Source organism: Diospyros lotus, chromosome 8 (assembly GCF_014633365.1).
Source record: "Diospyros lotus cultivar Yz01 chromosome 8, ASM1463336v1, whole genome shotgun sequence".
Classification (NCBI taxonomy): Eukaryota; Viridiplantae; Streptophyta; class Magnoliopsida; order Ericales; family Ebenaceae; genus Diospyros; species Diospyros lotus.
In genome coordinates, this window is record NC_068345.1 from 23560535 (window position 1) to 23565863 (window position 5329).

At 35.0% G+C, this 5329-nt stretch overlaps 1 long non-coding RNA gene across 2 annotated transcripts; it reads left to right on the top strand.

The window, feature by feature from the left end:
- The first annotated feature begins 242 nt into the window (after window positions 1–242).
- LOC127807320 (uncharacterized) lies at window positions 243–5329 on the top strand. 2 transcript variants are annotated; one of them, XR_008024634.1, is made up of 3 exons: window positions 243–2883; window positions 2983–3108; window positions 5081–5329. It is a non-coding gene; the product is annotated as an uncharacterized LOC127807320 (long non-coding RNA). The 2 variants fall into 2 exon arrangements; XR_008024633.1 differs by lacking the exon at window positions 5081–5329 and having other exon boundaries at window positions 243–564; window positions 677–2883; window positions 2983–3481.

Sequence of the window (5329 nt, forward strand, 5' to 3'; positions counted from 1 at the left end):
AGAAATTTAATAAAAATAATAACAAATATTTTTATTTAAGATATTTTTATATTTTATTTTTTATTTATATCTTAATTAATAAACGTAACTTAATATATTATATAATATATAACATATCTATATAATAAAACAGAATGATTTTTGAAAATATCTAAAGATACATTTTGTATAGATGGCAGACGAGTTTTAAAGGTAGATTAATGGCTGAGATGAATTTGAGTTCCCACCCATGTCTCCCCACTTTTGCTAGTCATAGCCACCACTTTTTCTTTTTGATTGAAAGAGAGAGAAAGAAAGAGAGAGGAAGAGAAAGAGCTTGGCTGAGAGAAAGGGAGATGGAGGCCGGTTAATTGTGCGAAGGCTAGTGGCGAGCGTCCCAAATCTTGTTGTTCCAACTGTGAAGAGAGTAGCAATGGTGGTCGTTTGTGGTTGAAACGGAGGCGAGAGGCTGCTACAGAATGAGGCTGCATGGTGGCCCTGGAGGTACGATGGCCAACAGCAGCCAGAGCCACTACCACCGCTACAGCCAGCCACCGCCACCACCACTGCCACCGCTATAGCCAGGTATTCCCCCCCACCCTTCTTCCTCCTCTGCACAAACACCCAACTGAAACGAACGATATTGAAACATGGGAGTTTGATTTGATCATATCTCTGTGTGTTGTGTGTGGATTAGAAAGGTGAGAAATGGGGAATTGTCAGGCGGTGAAGGCAGCGAAGGTAGTGATTCAGCATCCAGGCAACAAAGTGGCTACTTGAGTTGTGCTCCTAGAAGCCATGATACCACTACCTAAACCACCTGCCTCTTTAGGACCATAATCAAGATCCCATTTCACTGAACACGTCTCCTCTTCTAAGCCTAACCAAGTTAAGTGTACTTGCTTTAGCCAACCTTTACTTACGTAATAATAAGCAAAAGTGCTAGACACAATTTGTGAAAAGAATGAAAGTTTTGAGAGTGATTTGGGGCCAAAAATAATATGACACTTCCTGAATTATAACTGGTTGTAGCATAGGTTCCCTGAATTAAGACATCAAAGGTAGAGAAGGTTTCTCATTAATTGTCAATCGACAATCCTACAACCAAAGTTATTGCCAAAGACTAAAGTCATTATTGCGATTTTTTTCCCCAAAGATTGATTGTAAGCATGAAACCCTTTAGATATGAGAAATATTAATTTGTCATCCTAAGAAACAAATCAACATGTTCAAAAAACAATAAGTTGTCACGAATGATATAGTTGGATTTATGTATAAATTGAGGGTCTGACCTATGACTTCGTGATACTATCTGATGCTTGTCGTGTTAAGATTATTATCAGAGAAATTGAGGGTAAATTGTCGTGTATAAATTGAGGGTAAATTGAGACATGGATTGGAGGCTCACCCAAAGAGGGTGTAACTACTTAAGCATTTTTCATTTTGGCAACTTCTATTCATGTATAATATTTGTAAACATGTTGTGTGATGTGTTCCAATAGGTGTGTTTATGTTCATATATACATTTGATGTACTTAAAGGCCCCAAGTGTGAGGATCAAGAGAATGGTATGTGGATTGTAAATTTGTGATATAATTAATCTTTAAATGAAGTTTATTATGAATGATTGGACTTATATTTTTGTCTGTTCACTGGTTAAGATTAGGGGTGCTCATAAATCAAGGTCAACCTGAGAGCCAAACAAAACCAATGTGATTGGGTTAGTTTGGTTCAAGTTTTTTTCCAATTTGGGTTAATTTTATTTTGCTTTTTTTTCTTTTTTTTTTATTTGGACTCAATTGACATTGAGTGTGTGGGCTCAAGTAATATAAAGCCCCCTTTGCCTAAAATTACCTCTCTTTTTTTTTATTGGATCAATTGTTCAATAGCTAATTTTTTTACTAAGTCACTTTAAGAACCAAGGGTTGACTATCTGATGCTTGTTGTGATGCTTCCCTCTTAAAATTGTAACGTTGACATGTTGTATAGATTAGTACTGACTATCCACAACATGAAGCATTATGGGGAGTCCAGGTATGTTTCTGTTTTTTCTTCTTTGTACAAGTTATTGTATTTCTTTTCTTTTGCTAATTTCTATCTTATGCAACCGATGGTTAACTATATTGTCTGTTTTACAAGCTTAACAATTACAGTAATCTTTTGAAGTCTCCTCAACATTGTAGAATACATTATAGATCCATTTATATGTTTTGAGAACTGTTTAAAAAAAAAAAATTCTTTCAAAATAAAGCAGTTGTAGGAAACCATAAAAAAAAAAATTTATGGGTTCAATTGTTGAAATGATTCTCATATGAATATGAAAATTATATGAAATCAATGGTATTTTCGGATGATAAGAAGAAGAAGGAGGAAGAAGGGGTAGAAAAGAAGATCATGGGCTTTTTCCTGTGATTAAAGTTGTAGGCGAGACTGGGGAGAGACATATAATGGGGAAAGCAATGGGGAAAACACAGGTCCTTTCCCAGAGAAGGTATCAGTCCTCACTTTCTTTATTTACCTATGCATATATACATATGTGTATGCTTAGAGATGCATATTTATGTTAGGGTCATATGCTACTTCGTACAATTTTGTATATTATTCTTTCTTTTTCTCAATTAAACCGTTTCATTATTTTATTTGTGTGGCTGAAAGTTGCCAAGAATTTCCATCTTTATGTTCTTGATGAAGATTCTATACACAATTGACTAAGTGGCTTGGTGGATTACCTACTAGGTCTTTGCTGAAAATCTCTCTGAAAAATAAATCAAAGGTCTTAAAGCAATGTTCACTCACATGAACACGGACAATAATGGCACTATTACCTATGAGAAACTAAAGTTGGGATTGGCTCAGCTTGGGTTAAAGTTGTCTAAGGCTGAGTTCAAGCAACTCATGGAAGCTGTAAGTTGCAAAACTGACTAGAACTAGATCCCTTGATTTTATTTGTTTTTTTGCATCTTAATATCATTTTTAAAGTAACTACATTATCATATGGTGCAGGTTGATATGGATGGAAATGGAACAATTGCCTACATTGAATTTATCACTACAACTATACACAGACAAACTAGAAAGAGATGACCATCTATATAAAGCATTTCAGTATTTTGACACGGATGGCAGTAGGTGAGGCCATTAATCTTGCATCTAATTAACAGTTGTCATATTGTTTATTGATAGTAAACATCTGATTAAGCAAAAATAAGGAAAGTATATGTTGGTCACCTGGTAATGAGATGATCATATTGCTTTGGTTAAAAAGGAAAGAAAAACCCTTGCCTTTCTATTTGTGGTTTAATTAGTTTCAAAATCCGTAATCACTCCAAGATGACATTCCTTTACGGAGAACAAATAACTAACACAGTTTAACAACTACAATTATATAATTACGTGAATTTTGTTGTCAGTTGAAGTAGTTCTCGAGTACTAATGAATTTGCATCACAGATAATGTAAAATGCAAAAGTTTTCCTCATTTAAGTTTCCCTTTTGAAGTAGATGATTTTTGGCGAATTTATAGGGTTTTTAAGGGATTTAATTACATATTTCATATAGTATTATGCCTTGCCTCCTGATAGCATTCATATTTATACCATATTTTGGCATTTCACCTCATTCTTATTAGGCCATTTGAAGTAATTTTTGCTGATATTTCATTGTTTCTATTTTATTATGCTTCAAATTGTCCTTACACTATTTTCTATCTTACCTCTACTCTATGGATCCAGGCTTTAGGGAATATTGGATGGACTAGAGAAGTGGCTCAACTAAAGGAGCTTGGGCCTACTTTCAAGGAGCAGACTTGGGCTACTCATTGTGCTGTTTTTGGGCTCACTTGTTTTCTGTTGGGCTAGGCCCAACCCTAGCCTCCCTAGCCTTTCCTTTCTTAGCCATGTATTTAAGGCCTCTTAGCATTAATTTCCAGAATATCATGAGATAGAAAGAGAGGAGAAAATAGAGAGGATTCTGCCCGTTTTTGTTGTTGTAGCATTTTTCTGTTTTCTACATCTTTTGTTCCATTTTGTTTTCCTTGCTGTAATGATAGGCTAGAGCATTTGTAACCGGTTGTGTGTCTTGAATCCATGTGGAATTTGAGTCCCGGATGAGCTACAAGAATCTGGTTTGTTGTTTGTTTCTTATTCATTTCTATTTGGTTTAGTTTGGGCAGATTTGTGAATGCATGGAGTTCATGGCAGGTTTGTGTGAATTTGCATGGTTTCATTTTCTGTTAAATGCTTAAGAGAGCAGAATGTTATAGCCGGTTGGTATAACATCTAGGAAATGAATATTATGTGCTTGAACGGTTGTTCTTGCATAGGTCCGGATAGGTTGAATAGAGAGTGAATGACTGCATTTTGTTTACAAGAGATTTCTGTATTCATTTTGTTGTTCCAATCATTCTAATCCTTGGACAGTTGTTGGGGATGCTTTGAGTTTGTTATCCGGATATCAAAACATCTAGCAAGCCAACGTATATAGGTTGGACGAGGAAGATTTCACATAGGAGACAAATACACAGCCGGTTGCATATCTTTTACTGATTTTTCCTCCATCTTTATCTTTCTGTTTTGTTAATTAGTTTTCTGTCAAACCCCCCCCCCCCTAAACAAACTATTATTTGTATTGGTTCTCCTTTGTTGGTAGAAGAAAGTGAGGCTCCTTGTGAGAGATGACCTAGGGTGCACTTTGCTGCAAACTAGAGAAGAGATGCAAACATAAATCTCTAATTCTGGAGTGGTTCGACAGCCGGTCACCTCCATCCAACACAAAACATAATGGTTTCCTCACATGACAAGAGGAAGACATACAGTTCCCTTGTTTCTAAATGCCTTTTCAATTCACCTTGGTCTTTGATAACTTTTTATATGAAAGGGAAGTGACATGTGTTGACAAAAACTCTAATGTTCAATTTTTTTTAGTTGCTCCATTCCTTCAGGCATGGGTTCAAATTTAATGATCGATTTTTTTTTAATATATGTTAAGACTATTTTGTTAGTTTAAAAATATTTCAGCCTTAGTTTGGAGAGGAAATCAATGAGATTCTAGATTAAACTTAAATCAATGACATGACTAAATTTAACTATTTTTGTAAACGCTAGATTGTTGTACATTCTCCCAGTTAGAAGATGTGGATTTGGATTGATACAATGACATTCAAAGTTGTGATGGAGATAAATGACGTGAGTATTTACAATGACGTGTAGATAAATAACCTATTTTGATAAATTAGATTAAAGAATGACCCATTTTGTAAATGTACTATATATAATTACGTTTTGTGATCATTCTTTAATCTTTTTTATGTTTAGGCACAACTATGGGTTTATTTTGCAATGGTAAATAGTTCG